A 9,457-nucleotide genomic window follows, 5' to 3' on the forward strand; every position below is an offset into this window, starting at 1 on the left:
AACCTGTACCCCTTTAAGATTGTTTTTACAATGCAAGAAGACTCTGGTGGTTAGTTTTCAAGATTCAGCAATTACGTGCTTGCTAATCGTGCAATGGAAAATAACAAGTCCATGATGAACCCGATCAGTTTGGTATGAGCAATGAGATTTAGATATAATAGTAGAGAGAAGGAGAGAGATCAGAATGTTGTCTTCTATATATTCTCCAACTCTAGGGCACAACTTCTCTTATAGGCTTTGGGCCCAACAATCTATTGGATTAATGATAGAAATGTATGGGCTATAATTTGGCCAATTTCAAAATGTTGTTGAGTCTAACGGTTTAAAGCGTATTAACTCTAACGGTTAGTCAGATCGGGATGAAAATAATAAAGAATCAATGGATCTTTAAGCAAAATGGATCAAACACGCACTAAAGTTTTTCTGTAGGTTGATTCCAAACTCAATGGGTTGCAGTCCCACGGTGTCTTAAGCCACCATGTGCGTGAGGCCCACTTTTTTTCTCACTCAAATCCAAGCAAAAAAGAGAGAGAGAGAGAGAGATTCTTTATTAGTTGCGTAATATTCTTGTATTTATCCAAATGGGGCTTAAGGATTTGAAGAGTTGTCTTTACAACTCTCACAAACAAGAAAACTAAAAAATCTTTAACTTTCCTAAAAAGGAAAAAGCTCTTTTAACTTATATTTCACCAATTAAGAAAATCTCTGCACTGTACAAATAACACTCAAGAGGTTTTGAGTTCAAACCTTGCCCTCAACAAAATACATGAGTAAAACCATGAATTTTACAACATATTGGCCAGTATGAGTTCAGATCAACCAGCCTTGGATGAGCTCTAACTTGATCCTAAAGACCCAAGCTTGACCCTAATGGGTTCAGGTCAGGTTTGGATTGAGTTTTGACTTTATAAAATTATAAATTCATGCATCTTTTGAAAATGGTTTGATGCTACTTTACACTAAAATAAAAGTAAATTTGTTATTTTTTATGATATGTTTTAGTTATTTTAATTCTATAATAAAATCATAAATTTAGAGAACTTCTATTGGTGCCCCAACTTTTACTTACCACACCCTAACTAAAGATGAAGAAAATAAGTGGATTATTGAGCTAAAGTAAAAGTTTTGATGCCAATAAAATGTCTCTTTTATTTTTTTTTTGAAGCTAGATTTCTAGTTTTTGGATTTAAGATTTTATATGAGCCTAATCATAAGTGTAAACAATTTCTAAAATTGTTTGAATGAGTGTTATAATGTTGAAATTACAATTTGAATCAAACCTTTGCAATGTTTGAAGAGTGTGTTTTAATCTTTACTTGAGTATGATAAATAATTTAAGAAATTGGGGTGTAATAAGTAAAAATTGGGGTGCCAATAGCAGCTCTCTAAATTTAACATACACATGTGTCATATAATAATTGGCTTAATCAAGTTGGACTGAGCGTTGCAAGGATCTAACTCAAACCAAAATAGCAAGCCAAATTCACAAATCCTAATTATAGTGAACCTTCTTATGGAGAGATGAGAGAGAGAAACGAGAAGATAGAGGACAGGGGAAAAAAAAACCCTCACCCTCTTTTTTTATTTTATTTACAGAAAGTAATTAATATACATCACTAGGAAAAAGAATTTAGACATCACTTTTTAAATGATGTCTATAAGAATTACATCACTTTGTAAATTGTGGTTTTTAGACACCGATTTTTTCAAAACCAATATTTAAAGATCAAACATAAATCAGTGTCTAAAATCCAGCACTTTTTTGCGCGATCCCTCCACCTGTGAAAAATGCACTTTAGATTTAAAAATTGATATCTATTTAAAAGAAATTGATGTCTAAAGGCTTTTTTTTTTTTAATAGTAGTGATATATCCGCTTACACTGAGTATAAAAGAAATCGAGTTTGATGAATCTAGTTGTCCAAGGTCAATGAGTAAAAAAATCTCAAACCCAAGATCAGACAGAGGTTGCTCCACTCTTTGTATTTATAGATGTTTTTTTTTTAAAATATCAGTGTTCCATTATGGGATTATTTTTCTATTCATATCTGATATTATTTATGCAAGGATGTTATTTAATTGCTTTCATATTTTTACAAAAATAAAAATAAAAATAAAAATAGAGAATTACTATTGCCACACCAACTTCACTAATGCCAAACCAACTGGGTGCATTTCTTTGGTGGTTTACATAGGAATTGGTGTGGCATTAGTAAAAGTTGGTGTTGCAATAGCAGCTCTCTTTCAAATTTAATTAATGACCATTATTTACTATTTCTTATTATTATTAAAGAACAGCCATAATTTTATTTTAAATTCAAACTTAATTTTGAAAAATATTTTTAATATTATCTACGAAAGGATTATAAATAATAATCGCGACCATGCTCATATAAAAATCAATAATTTCATTTGGAATCTTGTTCCACACTATTTTTTTTATAAAAATAATAATAATTTTATCGATTGGCGTTAAAGTGCACCCCTTAGTGTTAAGAGAATGAAAAGTATTTGCCAAAAGATTTTAAACGAAAGTCATGATCATGTGCTGTTTCCATCTTTTATTGTCTTTCTGTCTTATGGTAAGGAAACATACGAAATTTTAATACAATCGACAACAATGTAGCAAGATTAAGACTAATCTACTCTAATGATAAATCACAATTAGTTGGGAGAAGCCGCCAATTGGGTAGTTAAAACTAAATGTCAATGGAGCGTGCAAATCAAATCTAGGTTGAGTTGGGGCAAGAGGTATTCTTCCAGATGAAAAGGGCGAAATGTAAATTAAAAGCAGGTTAATGGTACTATGGAGATGTGACGAACAATGCAAGCAAAATGTAGAACCCTTGCTGAGGCCTTTGAAAATTTCAATTTGACGTATTCAAACCTAATCAGTTGGATTCGTCTTTGATAGTAAATGGTCTCAAAGGGGTTTAATTCCACAGTGATTGGAATCGTGGATGCAGAAAATTCGAGCTTCTTTAGCCAAAGTTAATTGGTGTGTTCAACATACTTGGAGAGAATGAAATGTTGTGCGGATGCATTAGCAAACTTAGCTTTAAGAAGCCAATTTATCTTCCAACTGTCTTAGACATTGATGATAGCCTACCCTTGATCATGCGAAAATGCCTTTCAAGAGATGGGTTAACTTGGAATTGTAAATTAAAAGGGGTTCTCCCTTTGCATATGTATACCAAGCAATGAGCACAACATGTGCTATATTTCAAGAGTCGGCCTTTCGAGAATATTTGAAATGCATATATATGGGTCTGAATCCGGGGACAATTATTTTTAACAACTTTCTTTAGACCACCACCTAGACGTTGTTCATTTTTTCAATCTTTTCTATTAAATTACTACTAAATCTTCAAAATTATGAATGTGTTGTTTTTCAATTGTCATTTATTTTCATAAATTGTTGAAGTAGATAAAAAGTTACGTCTACATCTCTAAAATTATGAGTGTGTCATTCTATTCATCATCACAAATCGTCATGAAATGGAATAAGGACTCTGTTGAAACACGATAAGATCTAAAAAAAAGAAGAAGAAGATGAGAGAGCATAATTTAGATACTTCAAAACTTTTCTTAAGGCGAGGAGACATTTGGAAAGAAAAAAGTTACTAGCTAGATTGATAAATTACCTCATATTAGTGTCCATTAAGCAATTTTCCTCATTTTGAATATGCTAATATATTATCGCTCGTTTACTCTATTCAAGGGTGTTTTTTAAGGATAATTTTTTTTTAAAATTTTTAAATAAGGATTTCAGCTATTCTTTAGAATTTTAAAAATTAACTAATATGCTTTTGCTTCAACAATGCTACCTTCTTTCAAATTTTTTTCTTAATGGGTAAGCTTTCCATTTCTTAGATGAAAAGCTTATTTGATTCTTTTCTGTGTTTTCTAGTTATCATCAAATGAATATTTACTATTTTGCGCATTTTTTGAAATATGATTACTTAATAGGTATAGTTTGATTAATGCGAAACTTAAATTGATAAAACAAGTAACATATTCATTATTCATATTTAGAAATTAGATGATTATTTGTATTTTGTTTTTGTATAACTTAGAACTTGTTAACATTATGATTGTACTTTTAGTTTGTTTGTATGTTTGAATTAGAGAGCTATTATTGGTACCCTAATTTTAACTTATTACATTCCAATTTCTTAAATTATTTATCACATCCCAATTAAAAATTAAAACACACTCCTCAAACATTACAAAGATTTGGCTCGAATTATAATCTCAACATTATAACATTCTTCCAAACAATTTTAATGGTTTGCTTACAATTATGATTAGACACTCCTTTAAAATCTTAAACTTCAAAAAAAAAAAACAACAATGAGAGAGCTTCTATTGGCACGCACCCCAACTTATTCTCCACCATTTACTTAAATTTTTTTTTAATTGGAGTGTAACAAGTAAAAGTTGGAGTGCCACTAGCAGTTCTCTTGAATTATATATAAGCAGACAAGACGAGCAAACCAAAGCAAATTGGGAAACAAATTCTCTCTTCCTACCCCTACAAACGAGGTGATATAGATTCAAATAATAATAAGGGGCGGAGCAAGGACGGCAACCCCAATTTTTGGGTGATTTAGACACCTCTTTATAAAATTGGTGAATATTTGATATAGTACTGAGTTCTCAAGCTGATAAAACTTGGTGAATATTTTTGGGTGATTCCACTTTGACCTTGCTCTTCTTTTATAGACTTATATAAGTAACTTAAATACCCTTATTTTCAACCTATATATTAAACCTTCTTTTTTCTTCCTAAAATCAATCATCTTAAAGCTCTTCAACCTCTATAGCAAATTAATTTTTATCTATTTAACTTAATTTTCAACCCATCATTTTGAACATTGCTTTAATCCTTCTAGAAAATCCTAGGAATTTTTATTTATTTATTTATTTATCAAAAACTCTCTTCATGCTCTACTTCAAAAATTATATTTTTTTTCTTTAGATTTGTAGGTTAAGGAGATTAATCTTACAATTAGAAACTAGGGTAAAATTTTTGCCCAAAAACTTAAAGATGATTGATTTTGGGAAGAAAAATCAAAAGATTTATGCAAGTTGAAGACGAGGGTAATGAAGTCATTTTGCATTAATCTATTGGAGAAGACCAATGTCATTTTGTCTTAAACTGATAACATTGCCTCATAACTTAAGTTGTCTTTCATAGATCAATGAGAAATGATCTGAATGCTCCTTTTTCCCCCCAACCTCAAATCAAAACCCTTGACATTTCTCCACTAAATTGATTTTTCTAAGCTCTTTAACTTTATCATTAACTTTAAGTCGCACCCCAACAAGAAGATCTTTGCTACATTCAAGGGTAGAGCCAGGATTTTTGGTTAGTGAGGGCTAAGTGCTAGTTACCAAGAATACATTTCATCAATTTGAAAAGGAATAATACATTTCATCAGTTTGAAAAACACAATGTTATCTTTAACATCGAACAAAACTAAGGGGTGGTAGTAGGATTAAGTCATCGGTTTTTTCTTTTCTTTTCTTGTAGAAAAAGATTTACCAAGTAGACCTCACTGTTGTATTTTTATTTTAACAATAGGACCTTACTTTATCAAGTTTGTTACCTAACAAGCTTTGGAGTGGAGCCCATATCAATTTAAAATATTAAATACATGTAAGACCCTCATTTCCTTAAAGAAGGAGGGATTCTACAGGCATTTTATCTTATAAAAGAAGAGACCTACTAGTGGCACCTCAACTTTTACTTATTACAACCCAACTAAAAATAAAGATCATAAGTATGCATATAGTTGAGAATAACTAAAAGTTAGAGTGCCAATAGAAGTTCTCTTATTTTTTATGTGTTTGCTAGATTTCTATTTTTTTTGGCTTAAATGACAATTGTAAACATGAAAATTGTTTGGACGGGCATTATAATGTTTTGTAATGTTGAGAAAATAATTTGAGCCAAACCTTTGTTATATTTGAATGGTGTATTGTAATCTTTAATTGAAGGGTGAGAGTCGTTAGGTTGTGAGCCTGATACCCAGCATGAGCAGTATTTCCTCAGGGCCACCCGTGAGGGTGCACCCTCACTTATTCAATGCGTGTGATGTGCAGGCGTTGCACTTGCCCGAGAAAGGGACCCATATGCCTTCGCTTCAGCCCTGGCTCTTTTGGTCCCCCTAGTCGAACGTAAGTTCAGACATCCCCATCATAAAAAAAACAAACAAGTATGCACAACACGATTACTTTTTTTTTTTAGTGGGGGCTACATGTCATGAATTTCAATAACAACTGAGAAATCTCTAACATAAATCAAAATGTAGGAAGTTATCATTTATTAATCAACAATTTTCTTTTAAAGTCCAGTGGGGGATCATAACCCCCACTCGGCCCATGTAGCTCCACCCTTAGTTATATTCCTAAATAATGATGATGATGATGATTTGACTTCTTGGGGTTAAAGTGGTGTGAAAATATTCACTTCAATTGATATGGTGATGGCAGTAAGAAGAACGTCGGCAAGAAGTTTGACATAGGAAGTTTTTAAGTGGGGATGAACTTTATCACTCACTGTATGTATCGTGAAGATCTCGTGGATCATAGTTCGTTTTCAGGACATATGCTATATCCATCTCCCATCAACTTTCATCTTTTCTCTTGTCCATTTTGGTGTTCCACTGTTTATCGCTTCTTTCCCATTTTTTTATTCTTCTCATGAGTCAATGTTGCCTTTCATGACTTGTCTCCTTCTTCTTCTCCTTCTTGTTAAGCCATCACTTCTATCATTGAGCTGGTAGATGCTATCTTATCAAATATGTATGTAGGCACAAATTTTCAACAATTTGTTTGGCCCATCACGTCAATAATGCCACATGCACACACTTTCGTTCTATGTTATTTGGTCCACAGCTTACCTCAGCTCCCACTTGTTCGTGGTGGTACACAAGTTGGTCAAGTAATGACATTGCTTAGTTTGTTTTTATCTGAACAATAATTTCTTTCTGGAAAGATTTTTTCTCTAATTTTCAAAATGATGACATAACATTTGACCATATCTAAGAAGATAGATAATTACCTAATGAGAAGGGCTTCTTTCCTCTGAATCTCCCTAAATTTTGGGAGATAACTTGATGGTCCAGTTAGTAATTTTTTTTTTCCTTTCAATGTCCATGACAAAAGTTCTAAAACATCAAAAATATTATATATATAAATTGAAATTTTGACAGTTTGAAAAAAATTACTTATTTACTTGCTAAATCTCAACTTACCAAGGTTGGAGTGATAAGTAATTAATGCTTGTCGGTCGTGAGTTCAATACTTAGCATTATCATTAATTTCTCATAGGCCACCAGTGAGGGAGCACTCTCACTTACCTAGTGTGTGTGATGTGTGGGTGTTGCACATGCCCCGGATTAGCTTGTGGACAAGACCATGGTCCACTATTTATAGGAATACCCAAATATCAAAAGAAAAACAAAAAGTAAATAAGATCATTTCATTATTCGATTTGGTGATATGTCTTTATTAGTTTTCGTTGAATGACTTAGAAATGATTGTACTATGTCGGACCACAAATAATTGTGCTGGATACTTCTTTGAGACATTTACTCGACAGATTTAACTGTTGCATTTTTATTACAAAAACTCCCTTGAAGTTTGACAACTTAAGGGGACCCTAACTTTATGAAGTTTGTTATCCATCAAGTCTTACTTTATAAAGTTTGTTATCCATCAAACCTTGAAGTGATGATCCACGTAAAATTCAAATTGAGAAGGTTTATTTTGTTACTTGACATACCTTGGAGTGGATCCTATCCGAATCAAATTGTCGCATCCAAAAGATCTGATGTGACAAAGTTATAAATGACAAAATTCTAAGAATTTTGAAAAAAAAAAAGAAATTTAAAAGTTGTTTTTCACCATTAAATTTTAGTTTTAAATCAGGAGTTTGATAATCATCCATTTTCAACATCTTCGACCTAGTTAAAAGGATTGTTTTTTAACTTTTTATATTTAAATCTGAGTTTTTCCATGAATCTAGAAGGCTCTTGTGTTGGATTGGCAATTTGATAATCCATGTCGGCCAACAAATCTCAGTAAGATTTGTATCTATTTAAGCTAGTCATGCTAGCCTTATTCACAAAGTAAGGTTGGTTCACGTAAAAAGCTTGATAAAATAGGGGTGTTTTTGTAATAAAATTGTAACAGATAGGTCCGCCCGGTAAATCTCTCTATTTCTTTTCGTGAGCAAATTATTATTTCGAGGTCATAAGGATAAGAATTTTATGGCTAACGTTGAAACCACTTTGGGCTTCTCACAAGCCACATAGCCATGAATAATTACAAATCAAAACTTGACAAAAAAAGGAAACTATGGTGACTTGATCGTACAGTATTTTGAGTTAACTACTCCGTGACTCGTGAATAAACGAAAAAGACTAGTTTTGAATCCAAGTTGATCGTATCGTAACTTATCAACACTCGTATACTTCAAACAGCTTAGCAAGTACATACTTTTAAATACATATAAAATATAAATTGTAAAAATAAATATAAATTTATTAAATATTTTTAATAGTTTAAAATTTAATATTTTTTTCTTTCGAAAAAAAGATATAACATTTTTATCTTGAAGAAGTCAATCCAAACAGGCCCTTAGAGAACAATTTGATGCATGAACAAGTTTACTAGCAGATATCATGTTGAAATTGAAGGAGGGAACACATATGATGTTAGTCAAAACAGGAGATAGTGATAAGGAGACAGTGCCTATATGAGAAACAGGTGTAGGATTCCTATTAGAGATAGTTTAACAAGTGTAGAACCAAGGGAGGAAATTGTTGTAAGATGAGAAATATAGCTAACCATGTGATCAGTTGCTCCTATATCGAAGATCTAAGAAATGATTTTATCGGAGTTTAAACAAAGGGATATACTTGAAAGATTGGTGGTAGGCTGCAAACTACCTGCTTGGTAAGGCACGGGCTATGATTTTCTCGGATTGAGAATAAGCAAGAAGTTGTTGACATTGCTCGGGTGTGAAAGGTAAATCTGTTTGAGACTTTCGAGCACTTTGCTTGTCATTGGGTGATGTTTCAACTTGATTTGCTGAGGCTTGTTTCCCATCTTTGTGAAGTTTTGTCCAAGTGGGTAACCATGTATGACGTAGCACTTGTCAATAGTGTGTCCATCCAACCGCAATGATCACAGATGGGTAGCTCACGTCGTGGATTCTAGTTCTTTCTATTTGAACTATGATTATCACATCCCAAAGCTTGAGATTTGGGTTCAAATTTGGCGAGAAGAGCAATTGTATCGTTTGGTTGTGGGGATGACGTAACAATGTCACGTTGTCTTTCCTCTTGAAGCACAAGAGAGAAGACTTTGTTAATCGGTGGAAGAGGGTCCTTAAGGAATATATGTCCCCAAATAACAAAATATATTTCGTTTAGTCCCATCAAAAA

The sequence above is a fragment of the Akebia trifoliata genome, chromosome 12 (genome assembly GCF_017979445.1).
Source record: "Akebia trifoliata isolate Shusen 1 chromosome 12, ASM1797944v1, whole genome shotgun sequence".
NCBI classification, from domain to species: Eukaryota; Viridiplantae; Streptophyta; class Magnoliopsida; order Ranunculales; family Lardizabalaceae; genus Akebia; species Akebia trifoliata.